The sequence below is a fragment of the Cetorhinus maximus genome, chromosome 29, assembly GCF_964194155.1.
Source record: "Cetorhinus maximus chromosome 29, sCetMax3.hap1.1, whole genome shotgun sequence".
Lineage (NCBI taxonomy): Eukaryota > Metazoa > Chordata > Chondrichthyes > Lamniformes > Cetorhinidae > Cetorhinus > Cetorhinus maximus.
Genome location: NC_135907.1, coordinates 5,362,332 through 5,381,718, shown reverse-complemented (window position 1 = coordinate 5,381,718; position 19,387 = coordinate 5,362,332). Strand labels below are relative to the sequence as shown.

At 54.0% G+C, this 19,387-nt stretch overlaps 3 pseudogenes; all 3 read right to left on the bottom strand.

Moving 5' to 3' along the window:
* Window positions 1-5,346: 5,346 nt before the first annotated feature.
* On the bottom strand, window positions 5,347-5,524 carry LOC144669631 (U2 spliceosomal RNA; annotated as a pseudogene).
* Window positions 5,525-12,675: 7,151 nt separating this feature from the next.
* Window positions 12,676-12,855, bottom strand: LOC144669780 (U2 spliceosomal RNA; annotated as a pseudogene).
* A 5,351-nt stretch (window positions 12,856-18,206) lies between these two features.
* LOC144669636 (U2 spliceosomal RNA) lies at window positions 18,207-18,384 on the bottom strand (annotated as a pseudogene).
* Window positions 18,385-19,387: the final 1,003 nt, after the last annotated feature.

The window sequence follows — 19,387 nt, the reverse complement described above, 5'->3', positions numbered from 1 at the left end:
GCTTTATTCATAAAAAATCTTCAATCACATTCAAAACCATTTCAAAAACAACATTACAAGCTTACAATCCAGGTTAAACTTTTACAAAATGTATCACCAGGTGCATCAGTACAAACAATATTACAATCATTTACAGCCCTTCATTTTGATCTGTACAGCCCGAGGGGCTCTAAACAGTTCCCAGTCTCTCGGTGCGCTGTGGTAGAAAGGTCTTAGACAGCGACCCTTCCCCATTGCGCCTTTGCGGCAGCTGCCCCAAGCTTTAGTGCGTCCCTCAGCACGTAGTCCTGGACTTTGGATTGTGCCAGTCCGCAACAATCGGTCGGGGACAACTCTTTGTGCTGGAAGACCAACAAGTTTCGGGCAGACCAAAGCGCCTCTTTCACCGAGTTGATGATCCTCCAGCTGCAGTCGATGTTTGTCTCGGTGTGTGTCCCTGGGAACAGCCCGTAGAGCACAGAGTCCTGTGTCACAGAACTGCTCGGGATGAACCTCGACAGCAACCACTGCATCTCTCTCCAGACTTTCTTTGCAAAGGCACAATCCACAAGGAGGTGAACAACGGTCTCTTCCCCACCACAGCCACCTCGAGGGCAACGTGCAGAGGGGGTGAGACTCCTGGCGTGTAGGAAGGATCTGACGGGGAGGGCCTTTCTCACCACCAGCCAAGCTACGTCTTGGTGCTTGTTGGAAAGTTCTGGCGATGAGGCATTCTGCCAAATGACTTTGACAGTCTGCTCGGGGAACCATCCCACAGGGTCCACCCTCTCCTTTTCCCTCAGGGCCTCTAGGACGTTACGTGCTGACCACTGCCTGATGGACTTGTGGTCAAAGGTGTTTTTCTGCATAAATTTTTCCACCAGGGACAGGTGGTACGGCACGGTCCAACTACTTGGAGCGTTCCGCGGCAGCGTGGCCAGACCCATCCTTCGCAACACCGGGGACAGGTAGAACCTCAGCACGTAGTGACACTTGGTGTTTGCGTACTGAGGGTCTACGCACCGCTTGATGCAGCCACACACAAAGGTGGCCATCAGTATGAGGGCGATGTTGGGCACGTTTTTTCCCCCTTTATCTAGAGGCTTGTACATCGCGTCCCTGCAGACACGATCCATTTTCGACCTCCAGATAAAGCGGAAGATGGCTCGAGTGATCGCCATCGCGCAGGAGTGTGGAATGGGCCAGACCTGCGCCACGTACAGCAACAGCGAGAGTACCTCACACCTGATGACCAGGTTCTTACCCGCAATGGAGAGGGAGCGTCGCTCCCACATGCCCAGTTTCCTTTTCACCATAGCCACTCGCTCCTTCCAGTTTCTAACGCATGCCCCGGTCCCTCCGAACCATATCCCCAGCACCTTCAGGCCGTCAGCCCTGACAGTGAAGGGGACAAAGGATCGGTCAGCCCAGTTCCCAAAGAACATGGCCTCGCTCTTCCCACGATTTACCTTGGCTCCCGAGGCCAGTTCGAACTGGTCGCAGACGTGCATCAGTCTGCGCACCGACAGCGGATCCGAGCAGAAAACGGCGACGTCGTCCATGTACAGGGAGGCTTTTACCTGAGTGCCTCCACTGCCTGGGATCGTCACTCCTCTTATGCCCGGATCCTTCCTGATGGACTCGGCAAAGGGTTCTATGCAGCACACGAAAAGGACAGGCGAGAGAGGACAGCCCTGCCTGACTCCAGATTTAATCGGGAAGCTATCTGTTTCCCACCCATTGATTGAGACTGCGCTACTGATGTTAGCGTAGAGCAGTTGGATCCAATTTCGAATTCCCTCCCCAAAGCCCATTTTGGAGAGCACATCCCCCATGTAGGTGTGCGATATTCTGTCAAAGGCCTTCTCCTGATCCAAGCTGATGAGGCAGGTATCCACACCCCTGTCCTGTACATAGGCAATCGTATCCCTGAGCAGCGCCAGGCTGTCAGAGATCTTCCTGCCTGGCACAGAGCAGGTCTGGTCAGGGTGAATCACCAATTCCAGAGCGGATTTGACCCGGTTGGCGATGACCTTGGACAGAATCTTATAGTCCACATTCAACAGTGAAATGGGTCGCCAATTTCTAATTTCCTCCCTTTCCCCCTTGTGCTTGTAGATGAGGGTGATGATGCCTTTCCTCATGGATTCTGACATGCTGCCGGCCAGGAGCATACTCTCGTACACTTCTAGCAGGTCTGGGCCGATCAAGTCCCACAGAGCCGAATACAACTCCGCCGGCAGGCCGTCGCTTCCGGGGGTTTTACTCTTCTCGAAGGACTCGAGGGCCTTAGTCAGTTCGTCAGGAGTTAGCGGTTTGTCTAGGCTCTCCCGCGTACTGTGGTCTAAGACCTCCGTGATAGAGGACAGGAAGGACTGGGAGGCCGTGCTGTCCGTGGGCTTCACGTCATACAGTCCGGCATAAAAGGATTTGCTGATCCTCAGAATGTCGGACCGTGATGACTTTACTGAGCCGTCTTCTTCCTTCAGGCTGCTGATCACAGAGCGCTCTCTGTGTACCTTTTGGAAGAAGAAACGTGAGCACGTCTCATCCTGCTCCACGGAGCGGACTCTGGAACGGAAGATGATCTTGGAGGCCTCCGAGGCAAAGTGCGAGGCTTGCTGGCCTTTCACCTCTTGGAGCTCCTGCTTGACATCGACCCCCATCGACCGCAGCCGGAGCAGATTCTGCATCTTTTCCTGGAGTCGGGACATTTCCCTCTGTTCCTTTCTAGCTTTCTGGGTGCCTTTGCGGATGAAAAACCTCTTGATGCTTCCCTTGATCACTTCCCACCAGTGTGTCAGGGACTCAAAGAGGGGTTTCACGGTTCTCCAACCTTTGTAATCCCTCTTGAGCTCCTCAATGTTCTCTGGGGTCAGCAGTTGCACATTTAGCTTCCATGCCCCCCTGCCCACCCTCAGGTCTTCCTCCAAGTGGCAGTCCGCCAGTAGGAGGCAGTGGTCAGAGAAGAACACCGGCTTGACGTCGGTGGATCTGACTGTGAATGCACGGGACACAAACAGGAAGTCTATCCTGGAACGAATGGACCCGTCTGGCCGCGACCAGGTGTATCTACGCTGCGCTCCGTCTGCAGGGTTGCTGAAGACGTCGTGCAGCTTGGCATCCTTAACTGTTTCCATCAGGGATCTGGACGTAGCGTCCAATCTGCTTCCGGCCCTGCCGGATCGTCCAGCCGCATCGATGATGCAGTTGAAGTCCCCGCCCAGAATGACCGGCCTGGAGGTCGCCAGCAGCAGTGGGAGCTGCTGAAAAACCTCCAGCCGCTCAGCCCCTTGTGCCGGGCCATACACGTTAATTAACCGGAGTGGAGCGTTCTTGTACATTACGTCTGCTACCAGGAGTCGCCCGCCCACCACCTCCTTGACCTCGGAGACGGTGAAGTTGCCTCCCCGCAGCAGAATACCCAGGCCGGAGGAACGAGAGTCGTTTCCGCCCGACCAGATCGATGGCCCGTGGGACCACCGTCGTGACCATTGCCTGTAGGAGCTGAGGTGCGGTATCGCACACTCCTGCAGAAACAACAGGTCAGCTTTGACCTTGGCTAGGTAGTCCAAGGTCGCAACACATCGCGTAGTAGATTTAATGCTACGCACATTTATGGATACAATCTTTAAACCCATTTTAAAGCATTTATTCTCCTACCAAACCCACTGTCTCTGAGAGTCCCAGACCTTTAGTCTGCTCCTTCATACCCGTAGTGAGCTCAAATTCCTTCACTTTGGATGGGCTGAGGTAGATCTCCTTGGCCGTGTTCTGCTCCAGTGGCATCTGGAGGTTCACGTAGAGAGCGGGTTTTGAGATGACCTTTGCTGGAGAAGCTTCTCCAAAACTCACCCCCTCTGGGGGGTTGCTGTTCCCGGCTTCCTGGAGCTGGGGTGCGATGATTGCCTCACTGCTCCCAGATTCCAGGGGCTGTGGTGCACTGGCCTCCTCAGGTTGCAGGCAAAGTTGGGGTGCGCTGGGCTCCTTGTTGTCTCCAATTTTCTGGAGCTCGGGTGTCTCGTCCTCCAACGCCCTGGAGCTTTGCCGCCTCTTCTGTCGGTGCCGCTCTGGCACTTCATCATCCGAAGAGCTGCTGCCCTTGTCATCCGTGTCGGATGGGAGACGCCTCTTGCCGCTTCTCTGGGAAACGCCTTTGCTTCTTCTTCGCTCCCTCTTACTTTTCTTGTTCTTCACCGTCCGCCACTCCCCCTGCTGCTTTTCCACTGCTGCCTCCTCCTCCATTGATTCGCTGTCCTGAGGACTGGAAGGTTCAGGGGGTAGTGCTGTTGATTGGCTCTCTGTTGCCTCAATCTCTTTCTCCACCTTGTCTCTCTCTGTGTCCTCCTTTGTCCCGTTGAGCTCCCTGGGGGCCTTGGTGGTTGGAGTGACACGGAACCTTTCTTCTGCTTCCCCCTGGTCGGCTTTGGCTGCCTGTGCGTAAGTACGGCAGCGTTTGGGGCAGGTCCTGTAGAGGTGACTTGCCTCGCCACACAGGTTGCAGCACTTGGCCTGTTTGCAGTCTTTTGTCTGGTGCCCTTCCTGTTTGCAGATCTTGCAGAGGGAGGCGCTGCAGTTGGCCGCCACATGACCAGCCTTGCCGCATGAGCGACAATGCTTGGGTTGCCCAGCGTAGACCAGGTAGCCACGGTTTCCCCCGATAGCGAAACTGGAAGGAGGGTGGAAAATGGCTCCCTTACCATCGGTCTTTAGCGTGACCTTAAACAGGCGTTTGCCTGTCCAGATCCCCAAGTCGTCTCGAATCTCAGTGCCGCTCCCCACCTTATCGAAGTACCTGGTGAGGAAGGTGACCACGTCGGCGACAGGGACGAAGGGGTTGTACACATGCACCATCACCTCACGTTCCCGTTGCAACGGCAGAGAAAAGTGCGGCTCCGCCGTCAGGATCTTCATCTCCGGCAGGTCTCTCTTCTCCTCGAACACCCTCAGGAGCCGGACGCAGTCTGCCACCCGCTTGAACGTCACGTCAAAATAACCACCTTTGCGGGAGTCGTGCAGGGTGAAGATCTCCATAGCTTGGAAGCCGCACGCCTTCAACAGGATCCTCCTGGTGAAGAAGCCCCGATCCATAGGTGATCCTCCTTCGTCGCTGTGGTTCACCGTGACTCGGACGGTGATAGGTAACCCACGGTATGGATTCGGATTGCGATTGGTTATCGCCCTTCCATCCCGACCTTGCCTTGGCAGGACCATGGTGTCGCCCCTGCAACACTTGATCTTAGCCAAAAGGCCGAGAAGCGATGAGAAAGAAAGAAAGTTGTGTTTTGAAAGATGTGCATGTTGAAAAGTAAAGAAAGCAGATGTTTGTAAGAAAACTATTTTTAGCATTGAAAATCCCCTGGAAAGGGGTGGTGCACCATTCCCAGAGATACTGCAATACCGGGTCGATGCGTGGAGTGGACGGAGCAAGCCCCTATTCCATCTCCCTGCTCCAAAAATCAATTTAATATATGGTCCCCAGATAAGGGACGTATCAGATATTAAACTGATAAGAACAGATTTTTTTCTTTTTTTGTAAAAATATACTTTATTCATAAAATATCTTCAATCACATTCCAAACCATTTCAAAAACAACATTACAAGGGTACAATCCAGGTTAAACTTTTACAAAATGTATCACCAGGTGCATCAGTACAAACAATATTACAATCATTTACAGCCTTTCATTTTGATCTGTACAGCCCGAGGGGCTCTAAACAGTTCCCAGTCTCTCGGTGCGCTGTGGTAGAAAGGTCTTAGACAGCGACCCTTCCCCATTGCGCCTTTGCGGCAGCTGCCCCAAGCTTTAGTGCGTCCCTCAGCACGTAGTCCTGGACTTTGGATTGTGCCAGTCCGCAACAATCGGTCGGGGACAACTCTTTGTGCTGGAAGACCAACAAGTTTCGGGCAGACCAAAGCGCCTCTTTCACCGAGTTGATGATCCTCCAGCTGCAGTCGATGTTTGTCTCGGTGTGTGTCCCTGGGAACAGCCCGTAGAGCACAGAGTCCTGTGTCACAGAACTGCTCGGGATGAACCTCGACAGCAACCACTGCATCTCTCTCCAGACTTTCTTTGCAAAGGCACAATCCACAAGGAGGTGAACAACGGTCTCTTCCCCACCACAGCCACCTCGAGGGCAACGTGCAGAGGGGGTGAGACTCCTGGCGTGTAGGAAGGATCTGACGGGGAGGGCCTTTCTCACCACCAGCCAAGCTACGTCTTGGTGCTTGTTGGAAAGTTCTGGCGATGAGGCATTCTGCCAAATGACTTTGACAGTCTGCTCGGGGAACCATCCCACAGGGTCCACCCTCTCCTTATCCCTCAGGGCCTCTAGGACGTTACGTGCTGACCACTGCCTGATGGACTTGTGGTCAAAGGTGTTTTTCTGCATGAATTTTTCCACCAGGGACAGGTGGTACGGCACGGTCCAACTACTTGGAGCGTTCCGCGGCAGCGTGGCCAGACCCATCCTTCGCAACACCGGGGACAGGTAGAACCTCAGCACGTAGTGACACTTGGTGTTTGCGTACTGAGGGTCTACGCACCGCTTGATGCAGCCACACACAAAGGTGGCCATCAGTATGAGGGCGATGTTGGGCACGTTTTTTCCCCCTTTATCTAGAGGCTTGTACATCGCGTCCCTGCGGACACGATCCATTTTCGACCTCCAGATAAAGCGGAAGATGGCTCGAGTGATCGCCGTCGCGCAGGAGTCTGGAATGGGCCAGACCTGCGCCACGTACAGCAACAGCGAGAGTACCTCACACCTGATGACCAGGTTCTTACCCGCAATGGAGAGGGAGCGTCGCTCCCACATGCCCAGTTTCCTTTTCACCATAGCCACTCGCTCCTTCCAGTTTCTAACGCATGCCCCGGTCCCTCCGAACCATATCCCCAGCACCTTCAGGCCGTCAGCCCTGACAGTGAAGGGGACAAAGGATCGGTCAGCCCAGTTCCCAAAGAACATGGCCTCGCTCTTCCCACGATTTACCTTGGCTCCCGAGGCCAGTTCGAACTGGTCGCAGACGTGCATCAGTCTGCGCACCGACAGCGGATCCGAGCAGAAAACGGCGACGTCGTCCATGTACAGGGAGGCTTTTACCTGAGTGCCTCCACTGCCTGGGATCGTCACTCCTCTAATGCCCGGTCCTTCCTGATGGACTCGGCAAAGGGTTCTATGCAGCACACGAAAAGGACAGGCGAGAGAGGACAGCCCTGCCTGACTCCAGATTTGATCGGAAAGCTATCTGTTTCCCACCCATTGATTGAGACTACGCTACTGATGTTAGTGTAGAGCAGTTGGATTAAACTGATAAGAACAGATTTTTTTTTTTTTTTGTAAAAATATACTTTATTCATAAAAAATCTTCAATCACATTCAAAACCATTTCAAAAACAACATTACAAGGGTACAATCCAGGTTAAACTTTTACAAAATGTATCACCAGGTGCATCAGTACAAACAATATTACAATCATTTACAGCCTTTCATTTTGATCTGTACAGCCCGAGGGGCTCTAAACAGTTCCCAGTCTCTCGGTGCGCTGTGGTAGAAAGGTCTTAGACAGCGACCCTTCCCCATTGCGCCTTTGCGGCAGCTGCCCCAAGCTTTAGTGCGTCCCTCAGCACGTAGTCCTGGACTTTGGATTGTGCCAGTCCGCAACAATCGGTCGGGGACAACTCTTTGTGCTGGAAGACCAACAAGTTTCGGGCAGACCAAAGCGCCTCTTTCACCGAGTTGATGATCCTCCAGCTGCAGTCGATGTTTGTCTCGGTGTGTGTCCCTGGGAACAGCCCGTAGAGCACAGAGTCCTGTGTCACAGAACTGCTCGGGATGAACCTCGACAGCAACCACTGCATCTCTCTCCAGACTTTCTTTGCAAAGGCACAATCCACAAGGAGGTGAACAACGGTCTCTTCCCCACCACAGCCACCTCGAGGGCAACGTGCAGAGGGGGTGAGACTCCTGGCGTGTAGGAAGGATCTGACGGGGAGGGCCTTTCTCACCACCAGCCAAGCTACGTCTTGGTGCTTGTTGGAAAGTTCTGGCGATGAGGCATTCTGCCAAATGACTTTGACAGTCTGCTCGGGGAACCATCCCACAGGGTCCACCCTCTCCTTTTCCCTCAGGGCCTCTAGGACGTTACGTGCTGACCACTGCCTGATGGACTTGTGGTCAAAGGTGTTTTTCTGCATAAATTTTTCCACCAGGGACAGGTGGTACGGCACGGTCCAACTACTTGGAGCGTTCCGCGGCAGCGTGGCCAGACCCATCCTTCGCAACACCGGGGACAGGTAGAACCTCAGCACGTAGTGACACTTGGTGTTTGCGTACTGAGGGTCTACGCACCGCTTGATGCAGCCACACACAAAGGTGGCCATCAGTATGAGGGCGATGTTGGGCACGTTTTTTCCCCCTTTATCTAGAGGCTTGTACATCGCGTCCCTGCGGACACGATCCATTTTCGACCTCCAGATAAAGCGGAAGATGGCTCGAGTGATCGCCATCGCGCAGGAGTGTGGAATGGGCCAGACCTGCGCCACGTACAGCAACAGCGAGTGTACCTCACACCTGATGACCAGGTTCTTACCCGCAATGGAGAGGGAGCGTCGCTCCCACATGCCCAGTTTCCTTTTCACCATAGCCACTCGCTCCTTCCAGTTTCTAACGCATGCCCCGGTCCCTCCGAACCATATCCCCAGCACCTTCAGGCCGTCAGCCCTGACAGTGAAGGGGACAAAGGATCGGTCAGCCCAGTTCCCAAAGAACATGGCCTCGCTCTTCCCACGATTTACCTTGGCTCCCGAGGCCAGTTCGAACTGGTCGCAGACGTGCATCAGTCTGCGCACCGACAGCGGATCCGAGCAGAAGACGGCGACGTCGTCCATGTACAGGGAGGCTTTTACCTGAGTGCCTCCACTGCCTGGGATCGTCACTCCTCTTATGCCCGGATCCTTCCTGATGGACTCGGCAAAGGGTTCTATGCAGCACACGAAAAGGACAGGCGAGAGAGGACAGCCCTGCCTGACTCCAGATTTAATCGGAAAGCTATCCGTTTCCCACCCATTGATTGAGACTGCGCTACTGATGTTAGTGTAGAGCAGTTGGATCCAATTTCGAATTCCCTCCCCAAAGCCCATTTTGGAGAGCACATCCCCCATGTAGGTGTGCGATATTCTGTCAAAGGCCTTCTCCTGATCCAAGCTGATGAGGCAGGTATCCACACCCCTGTCCTGTACATAGGCAATCGTATCCCTGAGCAGCGCCAGGCTGTCAGAGATCTTCCTGCCTGGCACAGAGCAGGTCTGGTCAGGGTGAATCACCAATTCCAGAGCGGATTTGACCCGGTTGGCGATGACCTTGGACAGAATCTTATAGTCCACATTCAACAGTGAAATGGGTCGCCAATTTCTAATTTCCTCCCTTTCCCCCTTGTGCTTGTAGATGAGGGTGATGATGCCTTTCCTCATGGATTCTGACATGCTGCCGGCCAGGAGCATACTCTCGTACACTTCTAGCAGGTCTGGGCCGATCAAGTCCCACAGAGCCGAATACAACTCCGCCGGCAGGCCGTCGCTTCCGGGGGTTTTACTCTTCTCGAAGGACTCGAGGGCCTTAGTCAGTTCGTCAGGAGTTAGCGGTTTGTCTAGGCTCTCCCGCGTACTGTGGTCTAAGACCTCCGTGATAGAGGACAGGAAGGACTGGGAGGCCGTGCTGTCCGTGGGCTTCACGTCATACAGTCCGGCATAAAAGGATTTGCTGATCCTCAGAATGTCGGACCGTGATGACTTTACTGAGCCGTCTTCTTCCTTCAGGCTGCTGATCACAGAGCGCTCTCTGTGTACCTTTTGGAAGAAGAAACGTGAGCACGTCTCATCCTGCTCCACGGAGCGGACTCTGGAACGGAAGATGATCTTGGAGGCCTCCGAGGCAAAGTGCGAGGCTTGCTGGCCCTTCACCTCTTGGAGCTCCTCCTTGACATCGACCCCCATCGACCGCAGCCGGAGCAGATTCTGCATCTTTTCCTGGAGTCGGGACATTTCCCTCTGTTCCTTTCTAGCTTTCTGGGTGCCTTTGAGGATGAAAAACCTCTTGATGCTTCCCTTGATCACTTCCCACCAGTGTGTCAGGGACTCAAAGAGGGGTTTCACGGTTCTCCAACCTTTGTAATCCCTCTTGAGCTCCTCAATGTTCTCTGGGGTCAGCAGTTGCACATTTAGCTTCCATGCCCCCCTGCCCACCCTCAGGTCTTCCTCCAAGTGGCAGTCCGCCAGTAGGAGGCAGTGGTCAGAGAAGAACACCGGCTTGACCTCGGTGGATCTGACTGTGAATGCACGGGACACAAACAGGAAGTCTATACTGGAACGAATGGACCCGTCTGGCCGCGACCAGGTGTATCTACGCTGCGCTCCGTCTGCAGGGTTGCTGAAGACGTCGTGCAGCTTGGCATCCTTAACTGTTTCCATCAGGGATCTGGACGTAGCGTCCAATCTGCTTCCGGCCCTGCCGGATCGTCCAGCCGCATCGATGATGCAGTTGAAGTCCCCGCCCAGAATGACCGGCCTGGAGGTCGCCAGCAGCAGTGGGAGCTGCTGAAAAACCTCCAGCCGCTCAGCCCCTTGTGCCGGGCCGTACACGTTAATTAACCGGAGTGGAGCGTTCTTGTACATTACGTCTGCTACCAGGAGTCGCCCGCCCACCACCTCCTTGACCTCGGAGACGGTGAAGTTGCCTCCCCGCAGCAGAATACCCAGGCCGGAGGAACGAGAGTCGTTTCCGCCCGACCAGATCGATGGCCCGTGGGACCACCATCGTGACCATTGCCTGTAGGAGCTGAGGTGCGGTATCGCACACTCCTGCAGAAACAACAGGTCAGCTTTGACCTTGGCTAGGTAGTCCAAGGTCGCAACACATCGCGTAGTAGATTTAATGCTACGCACATTTATGGATACAATCTTTAAACCCATATTAAAGCATTTATTCTCCTACCAAACCCACTGTCTCTGAGAGTCCCAGACCTTTAGTCTGCTCCTTCATACCCGTAGTGAGCTCAAATTCCTTCACTTTGGATGGGCTGAGGTAGATCTCCTTGGCCGTGTTCTGCTCCAGTGGCATCTGGAGGTTCACGTGGTGAGCGGGTTTTGAGATGACCTTTGCTGGAGAAGCTTCTCCAAAACTCACCCCCTCTGGGGGGTTGCTGTTCCCGGCTTCCTGGAGCTGGGGTGCGATGATTGCCTCACTGCTCCCAGATTCCAGGGGCTGTGGTGCACTGGCCTCCTCAGGTTGCAGGCAAAGTTGGGGTGCGCTGGTCTCCTTGTTGTCTCCAATTTTCTGGAGCTCGGGTGTCTCGTCCTCCAACGCCCTGGAGCTTTGCCGCCTCTTCTGTCGGTGCCGCTCTGGCACTTCATCATCCGAAGAGCTGCTGCCCTTGTCATCCGTGTCGGATGGGAGACGCCTCTTGCCGCTTCTCTGGGAAACGCCTTTGCTTCTTCTTCGCTCCCTCTTACTTTTCTTGTTCTTCACCGTCCGCCACTCCCCCTGCTGCTTTTCCACTGCTGCCTCCTCCTCCATTGATTCGCTGTCCTGAGGACTGGAAGGTTCAGGGGGTAGTGCTGTTGATTGGCTCTCTGTTGCCTCAATCTCTTTCTCCACCTTGTCTCTCTCTGTGTCCTCCTTTGTCCCGTTGAGCTCCCTGGGGGCCTTGGTGGTTGGAGTGACACGGAACATTTCTTCTGCTTCCCCGTGGTCGGCTTTGGCTGCCTGTGCGTAAGTACGGCAGCGTTTGGGGCAGGTCCTGTAGAGGTGACTTGCCTCGCCACACAGGTTGCAGCACTTGGCCTGTTTGCAGTCTTTTGTCTGGTGCCCTTCCTGTTTGCAGATCTTGCAGAGGGAGGCGCTGCAGTTGGCCGCCACATGACCAGCCTTGCCGCATGAGCGACAATGCTTGGGTTGCCCAGCGTAGACCAGGTAGCCACGGTTTCCCCCGATAGCGAAACTGGAAGGAGGGTGGAAAATGGCTCCCTTACCATCGGTCTTTAGCGTGACCTTAAACAGGCGTTTGCCTGTCCAGATCCCCAAGTCGTCTCGAATCTCAGTGCCGCTCCCCACCTTATCGAAGTACCTGGTGAGGAAGGTGACCACGTCGGCGACAGGGACGAAGGGGTTGTACACATGCACCATCACCTCACGTTCCCGTTGCAACGGCAGAGAAAAGTGCGGCTCCGCCGTCAGGATCTTCATCTCCGGCAGGTCTCTCTTCTCCTCGAACACCCTCAGGAGCCGGACGCAGTCTGCCACTCGCTTGAACGTGACGTCAAAATAACCACCTTTGCGGGAGTCGTGCAGGGTGAAGATCTCCGTAGCTTGGAAGCCACACGCCTTCAACAGGATCCTCCTGGTGAAGAAGCCCCGATCCATAGGTGATCCTCCTTCGTCGCTGTGGTTCACCGTGACTCGGACGGTGATAGGTAACCCACGGTATGAATTCGGATTGCGATTGGTTATCGGCCTTCCATCCCGACCTTGCCATGGCATGACCATGGTGTCGCTCCTGCAACACTTGATCTTAGCCAAAAGGCCGAGAAGCGATGAGAAAGAAAGAAAGTTGTGTTTTGAAAGATGTGCATGTTGAAAAGTAAAGAAAGCAGATGTTTGTAAGAAAACTATTTTTAACATTGAAAATCCCCTGGAAAGGGGTGGTGCACCATTCCCAGAGATACTGCAATACCAGGTCGATGCGTGGAGTGGACGGAGCAAGCCCCTATTCCATCTCCCTGCTCCAAAAATCAATTTAATATATGGTCCCCAGATAAGGGACGTATCAGATATTAAACTGATAAGAACAGATTTTTTTTTTTTTTTTTGTAAAAATATACTTTTTTCATAAAAAATCTTCAATCACATTCAAAACCATTTCAAAAACAACATTACAAGGGTACAATCCAGGTTAAACTTTTACAAAATGTATCACCAGGTGCATCAGTACAAACAATATTACAATCATTTACAGCCTTTCATTTTGATCTGTACAGCCCGAGGGGCTCTAAACAGTTCCCAGTCTCTCGGTGCGCTGTGGTAAAAAGGTCTTAGACAGCGACCCTTCCCCATTGCGCCTTGGCGGCAGCTGCCCCAAGCTTTAGTGCGTCCCTCAGCACGTAGTCCTGGACTTTGGATTGTGCCAGTCCGCAACAATCGGTCGGGGACAACTCTTTGTGCTGGAAGACCAACAAGTTTCGGGCAGACCAAAGCGCGTCTTTCACCGAGTTGATGATCCTCCAGCTGCAGTCGATGTTTGTCTCGGTGTGTGTCCCTGGGAACAGCCCGTAGAGCACAGAGTCCTGTGTCACAGAACTGCTCGGGATGAACCTCGACAGCAACCACTGCATCTCTCTCCAGACTTTCTTTGCAAAGGCACAATCCACAAGGAGGTGAACAACGGTCTCTTCCCCACCACAGCCACCTCGAGGGCAACGTGCAGAGGGGGTGAGACTCCTGGCGTGTAGGAAGGATCTGACGGGGAGGGCCTTTCTCACCACCAGCCAAGCTACGTCTTGGTGCTTGTTGGAAAGTTCTGGCGATGAGGCATTCTGCCAAATGACTTTGACAGTCTGCTCGGGGAACCATCCCACAGGGTCCACCCTCTCCTTATCCCTCAGGGCCTCTAGGACGTTACGTGCTGACCACTGCCTGATGGACTTGTGGTCAAAGGTGTTTTTCTGCATAAATTTTTCCACCAGGGACAGGTGGTACGGCACGGTCCAACTACTTGGAGCGTTCCGCGGCAGCGTGGCCAGACCCATCCTTCGCAACACCGGGGACAGGTAGAACCTCAGCACGTAGTGACACTTGGTGTTTGCGTACTGAGGGTCTACGCACCGCTTGATGCAGCCACACACAAAGGTGGCCATCAGTATGAGGGCGATGTTGGGCACGTTTTTTCCCCCTTTATCTAGAGGCTTGTACATCGCGTCCCTGCAGACACGATCCATTTTCGACCTCCAGATAAAGCGGAAGATGGCTCGAGTGATCGCCATCGCGCAGGAGTGTGGAATGGGCCAGACCTGCGCCACGTACAGCAACAGCGAGAGTACCTCACACCTGATGACCAGGTTCTTACCCGCAATGGAGAGGGAGCGTCGCTCCCACATGCCCAGTTTCCTTTTCACCATAGCCACTCGCTCCTTCCAGTTTCTAACGCATGCCCCGGTCCCTCCGAACCATATCCCCAGCACCTTCAGGCCGTCAGCCCTGACAGTGAAGGGGACAAAGGATCGGTCAGCCCAGTTCCCAAAGAACATGGCCTCGCTCTTCCCACGATTTACCTTGGCTCCCGAGGCCAGTTCGAACTGGTCGCAGACGTGCATCAGTCTGCGCACCGACAGCGGATCCGAGCAGAAAACGGCGACGTCGTCCATGTACAGGGAGGCTTTTACCTGAGTGCCTCCACTGCCTGGGATCGTCACTCCTCTTATGCCCGGATCCTTCCTGATGGACTCGGCAAAGGGTTCTATGCAGCACACGAAAAGGACAGGCGAGAGAGGACAGCCCTGCCTGACTCCAGATTTGATCGGAAAGCTATCTGTTTCCCACCCATTGATTGAGACTGCGCTACTGATGTTAGCGTAGAGCAGTTGGATCCAATTTCGAATTCCCTCCCCAAAGCCCATTTTGGAGAGCACATCCCCCATGTAGGTGTGCGATATTCTGTCAAAGGCCTTCTCCTGATCCAAGCTGATGAGGCAGGTATCCACACCCCTGTCCTGTACATAGGCAATCGTATCCCTGAGCAGCGCCAGGCTGTCAGAGATCTTCCTGCCTGGCACAGAGCAGGTCTGGTCAGGGTGAATCACCAATTCCAGAGCGGATTTGACCCGGTTGGCGATGACCTTGGACAGAATCTTATAGTCCACATTCAACAGTGAAATGGGTCGCCAATTTCTAATTTCCTCCCTTTCCCCCTTGTGCTTGTAGATGAGGGTGATGATGCCTTTCCTCATGGATTCTGACATGCTGCCGGCCAGGAGCATACTCTCGTACACTTCTAGCAGGTCTGGGCCGATCAAGTCCCACAGAGCCGAATACAACTCCGCCGGCAGGCCGTCGCTTCCGGGGGTTTTACTCTTCTCGAAGGACTCGAGGGCCTTAGTCAGTTCGTCAGGAGTTAGCGGTTTGTCTAGGCTCTCCCGCGTACTGTGGTCTAAGACCTCCGTGATAGAGGACAGGAAGGACTGGGAGGCCGTGCTGTCCGTGGGCTTCACGTCATACAGACCGGCATAAAAGGATTTGCTGATCCTCAGAATGTCGGACCGTGATGACTTTACTGAGCCGTCTTCTTCCTTCAGGCTGCTGATCACAGAGCGCTCTCTGTGTACCTTTTGGAAGAAGAAACGTGAGCACGTCTCATCCTGCTCCACGGAGCGGACTCTGGAACGGAAGATGATCTTGGAGGCCTCCGAGGCAAAGTGCGAGGCTTGCTGGCCCTTCACCTCTTGGAGCTCCTCCTTGACATCGACCCCCATCGACTGCAGCCGGAGCAGATTCTGCATCTTTTCCTGGAGTCGGGACATTTCCCTCTGTTCCTTTCTAGCTTTCTGGGTGCCTTTGCGGATGAAAAACCTCTTGATGCTTCCCTTGATCACTTCCCACCAGTGTGTCAGGGACTCAAAGAGGGGTTTCACGGTTCTCCAACCTTTGTAATCCCTCTTGAGCTCCTCAATGTTCTCTGGGGTCAGCAGTTGCACATTTAGCTTCCATGCCCCCCTGCCCACCCTCAGGTCTTCCTCCAAGTGGCAGTCCGCCAGTAGGAGGCAGTGGTCAGAGAAGAACACCGGCTTGACCTCGGTGGATCTGACTGTGAATGCACGGGACACAAACAGGAAGTCTATCCTGGAACGAATGGACCCGTCTGGCCGCGACCAGGTGTATCTACGCTGCGCTCCGTCTGCAGGGTTGCTGAAGACGTCGTGCAGCTTGGCATCCTTAACTGTTTCCATCAGGGATCTGGACGTAGCGTCCAATCTGCTTCCGGCCCTGCCGGATCGTCCAGCCGCATCGATGATGCAGTTGAAGTCCCCGCCCAGAATGACCGGCCTGGAGGTCGCCAGCAGCAGTGGGAGCTGCTGAAAAACCTCCAGCCGCTCAGCCCCTTGTGCCGGGCCGTACACGTTAATTAACCGGAGTGGAGCGTTCTTGTACATTACGTCTGCTACCAGGAGTCGCCCGCCCACCACCTCCTTGACCTCGGAGACGGTGAAGTTGCCTCCCCGCAGCAGAATACCCAGGCCGGAGGAACGAGAGTCGTTTCCGCCCGACCAGATCGATGGCCCGTGGGACCACCATCGTGACCATTGCCTGTAGGAGCTGAGGTGCGGTATCGCACACTCCTGCAGAAACAACAGGTCAGCTTTGACCTTGGCTAGGTAGTCCAAGGTCGCAACACATCGCGTAGTAGATTTAATGCTACGCACATTTATGGATACAATCTTTAAACCCATTTTAAAGCATTTATTCTCCTACCAAACCCACTGTCTCTGAGAGTCCCAGACCTTTAGTCTGCTCCTTCATACCCGTAGTGAGCTCAAATTCCTTCACTTTGGATGGGCTGAGGTAGATCTCCTTGGCCGTGTTCTGCTCCAGTGGCATCTGGAGGTTCACGTAGTGAGCGGGTTTTGAGATGACCTTTGCTGGAGAAGTTTCTCCAAAACTCACCCCCTCTGGGGGGTTGCTGTTCCCGGCTTCCTGGAGCTGGGGTGCGATGATTGCCTCACTGCTCCCAGATTCCAGGGGCTGTGGTGCACTGGCCTCCTCAGGTTGCAGGCAAAGTTGGGGTGCGCTGGGCTCCTTGTTGTCTCCAATTTTCTGGAGCTCGGGTGTCTCGTCCTCCAACGCCCTGGAGCTTTGCCGCCTCTTCTGTCGGTGCCGCTCTGGCACTTCCTCATCCGAAGAGCTGCTGCCCTTGTCATCCGTGTCGGATGGGAGACGCCTCTTGCCGCTTCTCTGGGAAACGCCTTTGCTTCTTCTTCGCTCCCTCTTACTTTTCTTGTTCTTCACCGTCTGCCACTCCCCCTGCTGCTTTTCCACTGCTGCCTCCTCCTCCATTGATTCGCTGTCCTGAGGGCTGGAAGGTTCAGGGGGTAGTGCTGTTGATTGGCTCTCTGTTGCCTCAATCTCTTTCTCCACCTTGTCTCTCTCTGTGTCCTCCTTTGTCCCGTTGAGCTCCCTGGGGGCCCTGGTGGTTGGAGTGACACGGAACCTTTCTTCTGCTTCCCCCTGGTCGGCTTTGGCTGCCTGTGCGTAAGTACGGCAGCGTTTGGGGCAGGTCCTGTAGAGGTGACTTGCCTCGCCACACAGGTTGCAGCACTTGGCCTGTTTGCAGTCTTTTGTCTGGTGCCCTTCCTGTTTGCAGATCTTGCAGAGGGAGGCGCTGCAGTTGGCCGCCACATGGCCAGCCTTGCCGCATGAGCGACAATGCTTGGGTTGCCCAGCGTAGACCAGGTAGCCACGGTTTCCCCCGATTGCGAAACTGGAAGGAGGGTGGAAAATGGCTCCCTTACCATCGGTCTTTAGCGTGACCTTAAACAGGCGTTTGCCTGTCCAGATCCCCAAGTCGTCTCGAATCTCGGTGCCGCTCCCCACCTTATCGAAGTACCTGGTGAGGAAGGTGACCACGTCGGCGACAGGGACGAAGGGGTTGTACACATGCACCATCACCTCACGTTCCCGTTGCAACGGCAGAGAAAAGTGCGGCTCCGCCGTCAGGATCTTCATCTCCGGCAGGTCTCTCTTCTCCTCGAACACCCTCAGGAGCCGGACGCAGTCTGCCACTCGCTTGAACGTCACGTCAAAATAACCACCTTTGCGGGAGTCGTGCAGGGTGAAGATCTCCGTAGCATGGAAGCCGCACGCCTTCAACAGGATCCTCCTGGTGAAGAAGCCCCGATCCATAGGTGATCCTCCTTCGTCGCTGTGGTTCACCGTGACTCGGACGGTGATAGGTAACCCACGGTATGGATTCGGATTGCGATTGGTTATCGCCCTTCCATCCCGACCTTGCCTTGGCAGGACCATGGTGTCGCCCCTGCAACACTACACTTGATGTTAGCCAAAAGGCCGAGAAGCGATGAGAAAGAAAGAAAGTTGTGTTTTGAAAGATGTGCATGTTGAAAAGTAAAGAAAGCAGATGTTTGTAAGAAATCTATTTTTAGCATTGAAAATCCCCTGGAAAGGGGTGGTGCACCATTCCCAGAGATACTGCAATACCGGGTCGATGCGTGGAGTGGGCGGAGCAAGCCCCTATTCCATCTCCCTGCTCCAAAAATCAATTTAATATATGGTCCCCAGATAAGGGACGTATCAGATATTAAACTGATAAGAACAGATTTTTTTTTTTTATTGTAAAAATATACTTTATTCATAAAAAATCTTCAATCACATTCAAAACCATTTCAAAAACAACATTACAAGGGTACAATCCAGGTTAAACTTTTACAAAATGTATCACCAGGTGCATCAGTACAAACAATATTACAATCATTTACAGCCTTTCATTTTGATCTGTACAGCCCGAGGGGCTCTAAACAGTTCCCAGTCTCTCGGTGCGCTGTGGTAGAAAGGTCTTAGACAGCGACCCTTCCCCATTGCGCCTTTGCGGCAGCTGCCCCAAGCTTTAGTGCGTCCCTCAGCACGTAGTCCTGGACTTTGGATTGTGCCAGTCCGCAACAATCGGTCGGGGACAACTCTTTGTGCTGGAAGACCAACAAGTTTCGGGCAGACCAAAGCGCCTCTTTCACCGAGTTGATGATCCTCCAGCTGCAGTCGATGTTTGTCTCGGTGTGTGTCCCTGGGAACAGCCCGTAGAGCACAGAGTCCTGTGTCACAGAACTGCTCGGGATGAACCTCGACAGCAACCACTGCATCTCTCTCCAGACTTTCTTTGCAAAGGCACAATCCACAAGGAGGCGAACAACGGTCTCTTCCCCACCACAGCCACCTCGAGGGCAACGTGCAGAGGGGGTGAGACTCCTGGCGTGTAGGAAGGATCTGACGGGGAGGGCCTTTCTCACCACCAGCCAAGCTACGTCTTGGTGCTTGTTGGAAAGTTCTGGCGATGAGGCATTCTGCCAAATGACTTTGACAGTCTGCTCGGGGAACCATCCCACAGGGTCCACCCTCTCCTTTTCCCTCAGGGTCTCTAGGACGTTACGTGCTGACCACTGCCTGATGGACTTGTGGTCAAAGGTGTTTTTCTGCATAAATTTTTCCACCAGGGACAGGTGTTGCTGTATTTGGCGCAGGTCTGGCCCATTCCTCACTCCTGCGCTGTGGCGATCACGCCAGCCATCTTCCGCTTTATCTGGAGGTCAAAAGTGGATCCTGTTTGCAGGGACATGATGTAAAAAAACTCTGG